Source organism: Cryptomeria japonica, chromosome 4 (assembly GCF_030272615.1).
Source record: "Cryptomeria japonica chromosome 4, Sugi_1.0, whole genome shotgun sequence".
Lineage (NCBI taxonomy): Eukaryota > Viridiplantae > Streptophyta > Pinopsida > Cupressales > Cupressaceae > Cryptomeria > Cryptomeria japonica.
The window spans coordinates 531,305,532-531,321,429 of NC_081408.1; positions in this window are offsets into that span (position 1 = coordinate 531,305,532).

Here is a 15,898-nt window from a genome sequence, read left to right on the forward strand (position 1 = left end):
AACAATAATCAAGGCACAAATGCAAATCAAGAAAAGGACACATGTAGGAGTGGAGTGTCATCACATGCTATCCTCCAAATATAGAAACACAACCCTTCAAGGCATAAACCCGATAGACATGTGGAGCCATCTCAACCTATGACAGAATCAAGGGAGATTGACTTGCCACCGCAATGGCCTTCCCAAGCTTATCCTAAAACAACCTCCCTAGGATCAACTCTTGGGGCTCAATTATTAATTATCTTGATTAGGTGAGTCCTAATTACCCAATCCATATAATTTATTATTAATGTTATCACTTGTTTATAATAAGGAAAACTTCCAATGTTCCCTAGTGATCTAGATGGGAGGCTTATCAACTCACTACCTATCTCTCATGATCCCAATCATCACATGGAAGACCACTCCCCCTAGAATGTTCCAAAACAACAATAATAACAAGGAGGCTCTAATTTAACATTCAAGAATGATCCATAAACAACATCAAATAATCATGAAGCATCCATAACAATCCAATGCTAACAACATCAATAAATCAACAATGAGCCTCATATCAAAATAGTGCATCAAAAGCCATATCAAAGCCAATCAAAATATGTCATAATCATGAAATGAACATCAACAGTAAGGCACATCAACTTAATGGCCAAGAGCAACAAATCAATACTCACAACATGGATTATCAACAAGTTGGAGATGCACAAAACCTCTACGGTATGGCTTATCAACATATCAAAGATTAAAAATCATCGAATAACTTCAAATCAGATAAATCACAAAGATGGAAAACATCAACAGACCTCAAACAAAGCCTTTGGTACAAGGACAAATTGAGAAAATTTATCACAAATAGTCAAAACTAAGCAAAACTCATAAACAAGGCAATTTAGCACATTTGCACATTTCTGTAGTGCATATGCAACATTTTGTAGTGCATATACAATATTTTGCAGCGCATATGCAACATTTTGTAGCGCATATGCAACATTCTGTAGCGCATATGTTAAAAGTTTTAGCTCATTTTTTGTTTTCGCGCATATGCAAAAATACACTTCCGAACTCAGAAAATTTTCTACAAGAATATAAAATTATATAAGTAACAAAATTTCCCAAATAAGGGCTCAAAGAGATTCCCAGAACAAATGAAAAGGATGACATATTCAAATATCTAAACCATAGACAATAGGGAAAGAAAACACAAAACAAACTTCAAGGCTATAAAACCCAAAACTCAAACACAAAGACTCACAGAGAGTCTCATATGACTAATAACTCATACAAACATCATCATAGGCTTAATAAAACTTGAGGGAGATAAACTATAAGCATAGACAATCCATATTGCACAACAATGGAGATTCTTAGAGGAAATCTTCCTTACAACAATGCCAGACCATAAGAGTTCTTTGAGAACTCTTAAACAATAAGGATCCTTACCAATGCAAGTCCAAATCATAAACAATAGCAACATATAGGAGGTCAATCACCGAGAGACTAGGGAAAACTTAAACAAAGAATTTTCACAAAGTCGTGTGCACACAACAACACTATTTTCCCAAAATAATAGAAAATTTCCACAAAAATATAGAGAAAACTATATAATATTTAATTTCCATGAAATAATTATTTCCAAAACTATAGAAAACTTTATAAATTATTTTCCCAAAACACAACACAGACTATTCTGTAGACATGGAGAAGACATGGAAGTAAAATAAATATGCAAAGATAGATATCCTCCAACCTCAAATTTGAAATGATGTAACGAAATTTGAAGAAGCGCCCACAAAAATCCAAACAAACTCCAAGCAAGAATCCAAGCTCCAAAACAAGTTGTAGACAAAAAATACTCAGGAACGGTAACCCGACACAAACCTCAAGTTGTCGAATAAAAAGAAATTCATGAAAAATCCTAGCCTCAAAATCGACCAATCGAAATAAACCAAAATAATATAAAACTTACCTACCCAACATTAATATATTTTATTTTCCCAATACATATAAAACCAATAGCTTTTAACAATAGGTAGGGAATAATAATAAACTCATTTACCCTTGTAACAAGAGAAATGTAATAAAATATCATAAAGTATTATTCACTACATAAATAAATAAATAACCAAGGTATAAGCAAATAGATAAATAAAAGCCATTGATAAATATTATTTAACAATAAATACCAAATAAACCATAAATCAATAATTAATAAATAAACACTTAATCCAAATAAATAAATAGTAGCCATCAATAAAATATAAATTAACATTAGAATATAAAAGCACTATCAAACAATAAATAAATAAATAAATAAATAATAATTAAACATTAAATTGTAATACCCTAAAAATGGTAACTTAAACCATGGGCCCCTAATCTCGACAATGTCACCAAGGTCCTAACCAAAGACAATTAAATCAACCTTGAGCACCTAATTAATTAATTCTTCAATCATTAATGTTACATGACAAATAAATCACTCTATATTAATTAAATATTTATTTAATTAATAAAATCATTCCAAGTAAATCATTTTGATCAATTATCCTATTTATTTAATTAAATATCCTAGCATATTTAATTAATAAATAAATTTGCCATTTAATTTACAAAAAGAGGAATTAATTTACAAAAAGAGATTAATCACAAAAAAAAGAGAATTAATCTGTAAAAGAAAGAGTTAAATTTTATCTCAGGTGCATGGAATCAACTAATTTTATCTCAAGTGCATGGAATCAACTAATTTTATCTCCAATGCAAAATCAGACTTATAATCTGAATGCATTCAACCAAGCTATAATTGGAATCCATCTCAAGACTAACTTAATCTGATCTCTCAATTATTTCAATTAACCTAGATTGTGCTTTTTCTTGAGGAATCTCAACCGTTCATTGTTAATCGATCTTGACCATTGGTCTCTGTTTAGTCTCTATAAATTCAGTCTTCATCTCTCATTCAAGACACCCTGGAGATTTATTGTTATTGTGTAGTTTTTGCTCTAGAGTCCTTGAAGATATTGTGCTTTGAGATTATTGTATCTTAGTTTACCTTTTTGCATACTTAGTTTATTCGTTATTGCTTGCATTCATCTAGCTTAATCTTCATTCATCTAGCTTAATATTCATTCATCTAATTTAATATATATTCATTTAGATTAATCTTGCATCCATCTAGTTTAATCTTGCATACATTTAGCTTAATCTTGTGCTCATATAGAATCATTCATCTTGGTGTAGTCTAGTCACTGGTATTGCTTAGACAAATCTGAGAGCAAGTCTATACTCGCATCTTGTAGAAGGCAATAGGTCGATTTGTTATGGTTTTTATATTCATGATTATATCTATCTAACCATGCATGCAATGACTTAATTAAAATGTTGTGTCTTACAGCTTGCAGAATTTATCCACTTTTCACACACACATTTTTGGCACCCACCATGGGGCAGAAGACTACAATTTTTGACCTTGTAGATCTTTTTTTTTTTTTTGGGGGGGGGGGGGGGATTTTTTCCGTACACTTACTGCTAAAACTCATACCAGTTTTCACAAAGGCTCGAACAAAAATCCACAGGTCTTGTATGGTCTGTGGTGAATTATCATACGGTTGGGTGAGAATTATCGTATGATTTTCTGGTTTTTGGTATTAAAACAGATTGCATTTTTAGGGTTTTTCTGATTGGATTTTGATGGTACTAATGCTAACCCTGGCTTGTTTTTTGTCGGCCTGAGAGATTTTTTTTTACAACTTAACTAGTTTTTGCATAACGTTTGTCGAAGAACACGTCTGTCACACAAAAATAATATGAAAATTGATTCATTGTTTTGCGGGTTGCCTGAGGATATTCAAGTGAATATCATGTATTCTTTAAATTCATTTTTAGGCACTTAAATTGATATTTGGTTAATGAACAAATCTGTCTTTTGTGTTTTAAGAAAAATCTAAGAGGTAGGAAAGTATGCTCTTAGCTGCAAAGACAATCAGAAATCCAGACCCTCAAAACTTTTTCTAAGTTTGAGATTTTTGTACCTTTAGCGGGAAAAAGTAATCACCCTGTGAGAATGACCCAAGTGAGTACAGTTTGACCTGAGCATTCTGTAATGCCTCACCAAGAAACCCCAAAGGGATAGAGCTAAAATGCACCAATGGAGTGCAATTTTTTTTTTTAATTATAATAAGACACAACATAATGATACATTGAGTTATCTAAAGCTTCAATAACACAGAGGAAGGCTAAACAACCTAAGGAGTTTCCCAACGCGATTACGTAACTTAACACTTAGCTCAACTTGCGACATTTGATCCAATTAAGCAGGATATCTTAATTACATGTTATTACTTGAAACATGGATATAATTTGTTTAGTGAATTAACGTTATAGAAATTAGGAAGTGTTCATCTATTATGGTGGAAGATTAGGCTAACATGAGGAAATTTACCCATAGAAGTTTAAACATAGATCACATGTAAATTTCATCCATTAAGGTTAAAATATAGTTAACTTGACAAGTCCATCCATTTTAGATACAATATAGCTAATATAACGAAGTTCATTTATAAAGGTTAAAATGTACATAACCAAATGGGTTTCATCCATTATAGTGAAAATATAGTTAATAAGGTGAAGTTTATTTATTTAGATTGAAATGTAAATAACCAATGAGTTCACCCATTATAGTTAAAGTAATTGCTAAGAAGATGAAGTTCATTTACTAAGGTTAAAATGTAAATAACCAAATGAATTCATCCATTACAATTGAAATATAGCTATTAAGATGAAGTTCATTTATTAGGGTTAAAATTTAAATAACCAAATGAGTTCATCCATTATATTTGTTATCCATTCATTATGTTCAATTTGCATTAAACTCATACCATGCATCTTGTTCCAAAACACTCTAATATCTTCATAACTAGGAGGTCTTTTCATGCATACTTATTTTCATTAACATTATCAGAATACATTCCTTCATGATCCATTTAATTGCAATTAAAAGTCAACTACATACATGCATTATGATAATTCTCATCTAACCCACTTATACATTCTATCAAAATGCCAACCATACATGCTAACACTAACCATGAAACATAAGAACAAAAGCATCACATAACACATAAATGATCTCGGAGTTCACCCCTAGAGGGATACATCTCTGCGTCTACTCAACTGCAAGACCCCTATGAAATTAATTAAGTTATAGCTACATAGGGTTCACGTCATTTACATTCCTGCCTTTTAGGCGAGCACAACCAATATAAAAACGACCACTTCGGTCAATAAACCCTAAATGATCCCTACATAGAAACGGATCCAACTGAGCATATTAAAAGCTGATACAAAGGTCCATTGCCTGATGATACTCTAACTAGGAGCCTGACCAACTATGGCCAACCACAAAACAACCAGATGACAGGGTCAAAACAAACATATCCAGGTCTTGCCATTACTTTAAACAAAAGAAAATACAACAAATTAGAACTTGCGACAATAATAACGAAAAAAAAGTACAATCTTTTCCCATATTGATTTAAACATTTAAAGGTTGATCAAGTTTTCTAAATTATCTAAGTTGTTTTCGGTTTTCTACCTCATCTAGGTCCAGGTCATTCTTGGTTTTCTACTCACTATGTTCATATGCATCAAGACATCATAAATACATCCCTGCCAGTTTTTCAACCAAGTTCACATGAATGGAAAACATTAATCATCTAAATATGTTATTTAATCCTTAGATAAACATCATTGACATACTGGTTTGGAACAATACTCTAGTCCCCTTTTCTAGCAACACAAATTTACCCTTTACAGAAAGGAAATATACATTAAAAGAAATAAAGAAATGGGAAACCCTTTCCTAATGAAATATAATCTCCTTGCATATATTTAAAATAATTTCGCCATCCGAAAATATTAAATAGCACATATATATCCCAATATATATCTAACTTAATAAAAGTTAACAGCTGAACATCAATTATTTATTCATTGGGAATATACGCTATAAAGGGACCAATAAGTAATATATAATTAATAATATATATTAATATATAAATTATCTAAATTAATATATATCTAAAAATATACATTAATCCATAATTAATAATTAATATATAATAATAATATATATTAATTAAAGTTTAATACTAATAAAATATATTAACTTAAAATTTAATATATTTATATATTTTTTTTGAAACTAAATTTTTTTTTAATTAATTTAAATTTAATGGAGGGCGGCAAACCCTAGGGCAGCCATGGGTCCACCTCCCATCACGAGAGTGGGGGCAGCTGTGCCCTAGCCATCGAGCCTGCGGCCACCACAGTGGACGTAGACCCTCGGCCTCCACACAGTGGAGCCAGGGTCTCTGCGGCCGCCATGGAGGTTGCAGACCCTTCGACCTCCACCTTGTGGAGTGGGGTAGCTGCAGTGACTCACATGGACGTAGTCCCTCCGCTTTCACATGATGGACGTAGGGGCTCTGCGGGAGGTGGAAAGGGGAGGGGCGTGGGTTGAGCTTCGACTCCCCCCCCCTCCAAAACCCCAAATTTTTTCTTTTCTCCCCCCTTTTTTTTTGTTTTACAATTTCGATTAAAAAAAATTTTTGAATAGAAATAAACGATATTTAAAAAATGTAAACCCCCATTTCCTTCATTCAGAATTTCAATACTATTGTTTATATTTTATTTCATTTTTCCAGAATGACCAAGAATACCCAAAAATTGATTTTACAACTAAATCAACAAACCCATAAGATAAAAATGGCTAAAAACCCCAATCTGCAGTCTTAGACATATGATTGCACTCAAAAAATCTGAAAACAAAAACAACCCAAATAAACATAGACTCAATAATTTTCTGAGAGGTAAATTTCATTTTCAATCTACAGACATGTATATGTTTTTTTTTTTTATAATCTCAACAAAACCCTCAAATGAAATAAAAGTAAGCTAAAACAATAATAAACTAAAAACCCTTAATTCCTTTCATTCACAGTCCCTTTTAAAACAAGAAATCTTCAAGAAAAGACCATGATTTTCATTCATGGAGGTTTAAAACAAGAAATCTTCAAGAAAAGACCATGGTTTTCATTCATGGAGGTTTAAAATAAGAAATCTTCAAGAAAAGCTATTCCCCTTTTTTTTTGAAGAGACAAACCCAAAATCTCAAGAAATCAAGAGATGCATTCGAATCCTACCTCATTTCACATTCCTGGCAAGATTTTGAAGACAAGCCCAACCTGCAGCTGTAGAAAAAAATCCATCCTTCCAAAACCCCCCAATTTCTCCATCCAAAAATATATTTTTCCAAAAGAAAATCAACAACCCCCAAATATTTTTCAACCTAGGTTAAAAGAATGAAAATTTTGACCTAATGTTCTAATTTTGAATTTAAGCACTTTTTTAAATTAAAAAAATAAATGAAAATAATCATTATTTTCAACTATTCAAATAATCTAACTTGCTTTTCTAATTAAAATTAAAATGCTTCTCTCTCATTTAATTTTAATTTTCTTAATATTAACTAAGATAACATTTATATTTCACAATATTGACAAGGATAAAATATTTTAATTAAATTAATTCCCAAAATCAATCTTTCACACTATATCAAATATACCTATAAATTAAACTTTATTTTCTAATAAAAATTGATTTTCTTAAATAAGTAAAATTAACCTTTCTTTTCCAAAATGCAAAAGAGATTAAATTATTTCTATTTCAAATAACTTTAAATCTTTCCTTTTTAAAACACATAAACTAATTAAATTTGTTATTTAAAATTAACCATTAAATTAAACTCGCTACCAACATAAATAAAGCGATCTTTTTTAATTAATGATTAATCACATAAAAGAAACTTATTTATTTTAATTCCTCAATTACAAATGCGTAAATGAACACATTAAATTGAATTAATTACTTAGGATAAAATACTCCATTTTACCACATGCAAGGCACGCAACCCAAGAAAGATAACCAATCACATGACAAGCAAACCCAAATGAAAAGGGAAACCGATGAATCACACACGACGCTCACTTGATCATGGCTAAGGCAATACAAGGGTTTTACAACCACCTAATCCAAATTCTAAGGATGAAAGAGGTATACTCAACCCTGTGAATCCTGATGGAGATGAACCTTGCACCTAGGTGGTACTGTACCTACAATCTCTTGCAACCATGAGTCACGCAAGCATACATATATATATTCAATGAAGGCATTAGCTTGAGATTTATAACAATAATTAGGGAAACAATTAAACTTACACAAGAATCAATGCAAAAGCACAATAACAGGTATGCAGAATATTCATATTATCTAATCTACAACATTACGTAATGGTAAATCAACCATCTAAGAATGCCACATAGAAAAACAACCAAGGTCAAACCGGTTTTACAAGCCGACTAGGGTAGGGGCACTACATTCTCCCCCCTAGGCTCTGACTTACTCCCAGAAGTCGTAAGGCTAGATGGAAATCATGCAACACATATTAGCCCTGAAACTCATTTAACAAATATAAATTTGCACTTATGAATCCTTCCATAATAAAAATGAAACATTATTTCTAAAACCTTTACGAATGTCCTTATCCATAGGCAAGATACCTCTAAAGCCAGACACTTCTTTAAAATATTCTAGGAATTATCCACAATCATAGCAGAAAAATAAGAATTTTCTTCCTTTCATTACACCAAATTATAGCATAAAAAATAATAACCACAATTAGCATACTCATTCTACCAAACATGGCAAGAAAACATGCCCTCATGATCAATTTCTTTTACCAATTCATTTTTTTACAAAGTTTAATTGCATAGAACTAGCTTCAAATATCAATTTCTACAACCAAGTTAACTTTCAATAAATAAGAGCAATGTAAATAACTCAATTGTTTACATTTTCTAGGCATATAAAAACTTTTCCAATGACTATGTCCCATAACATAGTGACAAGTTAGCACCATTTAATCCATGATTACACATAATAACCATCCACATAACTGGATTGCACAACACAAAAGGCCACATGTGAGCATGTCTAATGCTCGGTCAAAGATAACATGCACGATCAACATCTCTATGCCTGATTTCAGAACAAATAATATGATCATAAATATCCAACATCTCACTCAAGGGCTTGATGGTGCTAGGGTACACCATAGTGGTGCTACCTCCCATACAAGACCCTCGTGAACATCCCTTGTTGCGTAAGGTGTTTAGCCTCCAAGAGATAGTCACCACTCATAGGTAGGTAGTGGATCCTAGTTGTCTCACAACCTCACATAGCCCCATCCTCAAGGTTCCCTATGTCTACTTCCTCATATACACTCATCCAAGATCATCTCCTACGTTCTTGGAGAGGAATTCACATTGCAACACAAGACCAGCATATGAAAACAATAAGGATAAACCAGTTTAGCCACCAAAGTACAAAAGAATATAGATAATAATCATCAATTCCAACAATAAGGAAAGAAAATAATTCTGAAATTGCAACATCAAATAAAGTAAAAACAAGATTGCAAGATCGTGGCTAAACCTTCAAGGTCAAAATAGAATAAATTGCTAGCCCACAAGGAAATAAATAAATAAATGTTAAAAAAAGTTATAAGTGCACATTACATCACTATATGACTAGCAACTAGCCACCAATGAGGAAGGAAGGAACAATCGTCTAGCTATCGCAGTAGCTCATCATGTGGTGTGGCCTAGTCACACATCCGCATGGCATGGCAGTGTGCTCCTCGACATCACCCTGCATCACGTCGTCACGTGGCATGGCTCTACCCTAAACCTATTGGTAGGCTGCATGGCAATGTCTACTATATCCCGCATCATTTCTCAACACGACATGGCAATACTCCAAGTGGAAAGGGCTCACAATGGACATATCCCACATGGCAGTGTACCTCATGGAAAAGGGCATGCGCAGGTCACACCCCACATAGCAACATTCCTCTTAGGATACCCGTCGTAGGCTAGAGGTATACATGGCTATGGTCCACCCACAAGTCTACCAACGCTAGTCAATTGACAGCTCATGTAAAAAAAAAACATACCTTTCATGAAGACAAGGCAAAAGATCCTCCAATAAAAAAATCATTCTACTCAAGAACTGACATCAATATGCTCAAATAAAGGATAGGAATAGGCTTGCACACATGAACCTTATAAATCGGTTCATCATAAGGGAAAGTATTGAGTACACCTATAATACAGTTTCATTACGTAACTATATTTTTCCTCGAAATAGAGAAGCTAAAGTCGCTTCGTGTCAACATTACTCATATGTCGTTCCATACTATTTGAGGAATGGTGACTTCTAATACTACCCCTTCACATACTGACTTATCAACAACCCATTGGTTGGCACTCAGTAAGGAAACAAATAAGCACATCACATAAACAGTATGGTTTCCCATACTCATAAGCAAACATATCCTCCATGGTTGATTACTTCACCATCCCATGGGCACACATAGAAAGCACGGGTTTCTTACAACACACAAGGATAGCACCATTACTGGTTTAATCACATTTACAGGGAGTACTTTTCAATGTGCTATCATCTACTCAAGGAAGGTTTTATGCTTTTCACATGAATCACTAAATAAAGTTTACTCTAGATACCAGTATTGGAATTCTTTACAATTCAAAATTACATAAGGAAATAACGTCATTCCGATATCCTTCTCTAATTCCACTAAGCATTTATATTCACATTATTAACTATGCAACTTTCTTTTCCAAAGCGAAAAAATTTTCCTCTTTCAATTAGAAGCCAAAAGCAAACATACAATTTCATATGCGTTATAAAAAAAAATTCTTTTAAATCAATGCATCCTTAGTAGCTTTTCTAAAATCTTATGATTGAGGCAAGAAAAGGGGAAAGAGAGTTTGATAATCAAACTATTTCCTACAAAGGCACAAGATCAACAAGATCACACTAAATACTCAGATATAAGTCTATCATTTTAGTTGCACGGTTTTCATTTCACTATCTTTTTAGGAGGATGCCAAAGCAACCTAACAAGACATTTCCAATTATTATGGTTGCAATAGAATGTTCTAGTTTTCCAAACAAGAAATCAAGACGTACAATCTTTCGGTAATACAAGACCTCTTGAGAACACTCACTATTCTTAATTCAATACAATAATACATCAAAATCTGCTACCTATTATTGAAAATCAAAGTACGACAAGAGGGTAAATCATGAGCTATCAACTAAATGACACACATTAATGCATACACATCAAACAAGATAATTCCACGTAGCATCAATTCACATATTAATGCACATTACTTAAGATAGAATTTAATTATGTTACTCCTACGAGACACATGGAGAATTCTTTAATGTAAACATACAATTTTTTTATTTTTTTTCTCAATAACCAATATTAACTTTCAAACCAAAGCCCTTTCACAATCTAAAAACACATAAGAATTATAAGACTCACACAAGGCTCAATAAATCTCATCCTTTCTCTTGCAATAAGAAAACTCAGATAAGAGATAATTACACATATCAAAACATTTTAATTTCTAGAGTGAGGGAGGAGGTAGGGTCATAATCATTCAATTTACTACATAATAAACATTCCATACCTACCACACTAGTCCTTCAAGTGAACAACACTAAGATAGACCATAACCATAAACAAGCACATTTCATACTTTTAGATACAAGACAACACTAACCATCCCAAATGGATTAGTCAAGGAGTACAACAAATCAATAAGGAAGGTACATACGACTATCTTTAAGAATATGAGTAATCGTAGACCAAGACATTAATAAGTAAACAAGGCACATACAATCACCCCAAATCACCCACATCAAGAAGGTGAAAACAGGGTGTGAACACACATGTTACACACAAGTAGGGCCTGTTCAATCACACTCACACATCAAAGAGGACAAGCATACAACATAAGGTAGATACACCTCACACCAACTAAGGGCACAAGCAAAACTAGAGATCCCAGTGTTGCAACATGGGCTTTGATACCAAGTGTAATGCCTCACCAAGAAACCCTGAAGGGATAGAGCTAAAATGCACCAATGGAGTGCAAATATTTTTTTTTTATAATAAGACACAACATGATGATACATTGAGTTATCTAAAGCTTTGATAACACAATGGAAGGCTAAACAACCTAAGGAGTTTCCCAACGCGATTACGTAACTTAACACTTAGCTCAACTCACGACATTTGATCCAATTAAGCAAGATATCTTAATTACATGTTATTACTTGAAACATGGATATAATTTGTTCAGTGAATTAACGTTATAGAAATTAGGAAACGTTCATCTATTATGGTGGAAGACGAGGCTAACATGAGGAAATTTACCCATAGAAGTTTAAACATAGATCACATGTAAATTTCACCCATTAAGGTTAAAATATGGTTAACTTGATGAGTCCATCCATTTTAGATACAAAATAGCTAATATAACGAAGTTCATTTATAAAGGTTAAAATGTACATAATGGGTTTCATCCATTATAGTTAAAATATAGTTAATAAGGTGAAGTTCATTTATTTAGATTGAAATGTAAATAACCAATGAGTTCACCCATTATAGTTAAAGTAATTGCTAAGAAGATGAAGTTCATTTACTAAGGTTAAAATGTAAATAACCAAATGAGTTCATCCATTACAATTGAAATATAGCTATTAAGACGAAGTTCATTTATTAAGGTTAAAATGTAAATAACCAAATGAGTTCATCCATTATATTCATTATCCATTCATTATGTTCAATTTGCATTAAACTCATACCATGCATCTTGTTCCAAAACACTCTAATATCTTCATAACTAGGAGGTCTTTTCATGCATACTTATTTTCATTAACATTATTAGAATACATTCCTTCATGATCCATTTAATTGCAATTAAAAGACAACTACATACATGCATTACGATAATTCTCATCTAACCCTCTTATACATTCTATCAAAATGCCAACCATACATGCTAACACTAACCATGAAACATAAGAACAAAAGCATCACATAACACAGAAATGATCTCGGAGTTCACCCCTAGAGGGCTACATCTCCAAGTCTGCTCAATTGCAAGACCCCTCTGGAATTAATTAAGTTATAGTTACATAGGGTTCACGTCATTTACATTCCTGCCTTTTAGGCGAGCACAACCAATATACAAATGACCACTTCGGTCAATAAATCCTAAATGATCCCTACATAGAAACAAATCCAACTGAGCATATTAAAAGTTGATACAAAGGTCCATTGCCTGATGATAATCTAATTAGGAGCCTAACCAACTATAGCCAACCACAAAACAACTAGACGACAGGGTCAAAACAAACATATCCAGGTCTTACCATTACTTTAAACAAAAGTGAATACAACAAATTAGAACTTGCAACAATAATAACCAAAAAAAAGTACAATCTTTTCCCATATTGATTTAAACATTTAAAGGTTGATCAAGTTTTCTAAATGATCTAAGTTGTTTTTGGTTTTCTACCTAATCCAGGTCCAAGTCATTCTTGGGTTTCTACTCACTACGTTCATATTCATCAAGACATAACATAAATACATCCCTACCAGCTTTTCAACCAAGTTCACATGAATGGAAAGCATTAATCATCTAAATATGTTATTTAATCCTTATATAAACATCATTGACATACTGGTTTGGAACAATACTCTAGTCCCCTTTTCTAGCAACACAAATATACCCTTTATAAAAAGGAAATATACATTAAAAGGAATAAAGAAATGGGAAACCCTTCCTAATAAAATATAATCCCCTTGCATATATTTAAAACAATTTCGCCATCTGAAAATATTAAATAGCACATATATATCCCAATATATACCTAACTTAATAAAAGTTAACAACTGAACATCAATTATTTATTCATTGGGAATATACGTTATAAAGGGACCAATAATTAATACATAATTAATAATATATATTAATATATAAATTATCTAAATTAATATATATCTAAAAATATACATTAATCCATAATTAATAATTAATATATAATAATAATATATATTAATTAAAGTTTAATATTAATAAAATATATTAACTTAAAATTTAATATATTTATATTTCTTTTTGAAACTAAAAAAAATATTAATTAATTTAAAATTTAATGGAGGGCGGCAAACCCTAGGGCAGCCGTGGGCCCACCTCCCATCATGGGAGTGGAGGCGGTTGTGCCCTAGCCATCGGGCCTGCGGCCACCACGGTAGATGCAGACCCTCAGCCTCCACATAGTGGAGTTGGGGTCTCTGCGGCCATTGTGGGGGTCGCAGACCCTTCGGCCTCCACCTTGTGGAGTGGGGTAGCTATGGCTAGTCATGTGGATGCAGTCCCTCCACTTCCACACGATGGATGCAAGGGCTCTACGGGAGGTGGAAAGGGGAGGGGCATGGGTTGAGCTTCAGCTCCCCCCATCCAAAACCCCAAATTTTTGCTTTTCTCCCCCCTTTTTTTTGTTTTACAATTTTGACTAAAATTTTTATTTGAATAGAAATAAACGATATTTAAAAAACGTAAACCCCCATTTCCTTCATTCGCAGTTTCAATATTGTTGTTTATATTTTATTTCATTTTTCTAGAATGACCAAGAATACCCAAAATTGATTTTACAACTAAATCAACAAACCCATAAGATAAAAATGGCTAAATACCCCAATCTGCAGTCTCAGACATATGACTGCACTCATAAAATCTGAAAACAAAAACAACCCAAATAAACATAGACTCAGTAATTTTCTGAGAGGTAAATATCATTTTCAATCTATAGACATGTATATGTTTTTTTTTGATAATCTCAACAAAACCCTCAAATGAAATAAAAGTAAGCTAAAACAATAATAAACTAATAACCCCTAATTCCTTTCATTCACAGTCCCTTTTAAAACAAGAAATCTTCAAGAAAAGACCATGATTTTCATTCATGGAGGTTTAAAACAAGAAATCTTCAAGAAAAGCCATTCCCCTTTTTTTTTGAAGAGACAAACCCAAAATCTCAAAAAATCAAGAGATGCATTCGAATCCTACCTCATTTCGCATTCCTGGCAAGATTTTGAAGACGAGACCAACCTGTAGCTGTAGAAAAAATCCATCCTTCCAGAACCCCTCAATTTCTCCATCCAAAAATATATTTTTCCAAAATAAAATCAACAACCCCCAAATATTTTTCAACCTAGGTTAAAAGAATGAAAATTTTGACCTAATTTTCTAATTTTGAATTTAAGAACTTTTTTAAATTAAAAAAAAATGAAAATAATCATTCTTTTCAACTATTCAAATAATCTAACTTGCTTTTCTAATTAAAATTAAAATGCTTCTCTCTCATTTAATTTTAATTTTCTCAATATTAGCTAAGCTAACATTTATATTTCACAATATTGACGAGGATAAAATATTTTAATTAAATTAATTCCCCGAATCAATCTTTCACACTATATCAAATATACCTATAAATTAAACTTGTTATTCTAATAAAAATTTATTTTCTTAAATAAGTAAAATTAACCTTTGTTTTCCAAAATGCAAAAGAGATTAAATTATTTCTATTTCAAATAGCTTTAAATGTTTCCTTTTTAAAATGCATAAACTAATTAAATTCATTATTTAAAATTAACCATTAAATTAAACTCGCTACCAACATAAATAAAGCGATCTTTTTTAATTAATGATTAATCACATAAAAGAAACTTATTTATTTTAATTCCTCAATTACAAATACATAAATGAACACATTAAATTGAATTAATTACTTAGGATAAAATACTCTATTTTACCACATGCAAGGCACCCAACCCAAGAAAGACAACCAATCACACGACAAGCAAACCCAAACAAAAAGGGAAACCGACAAACCACAC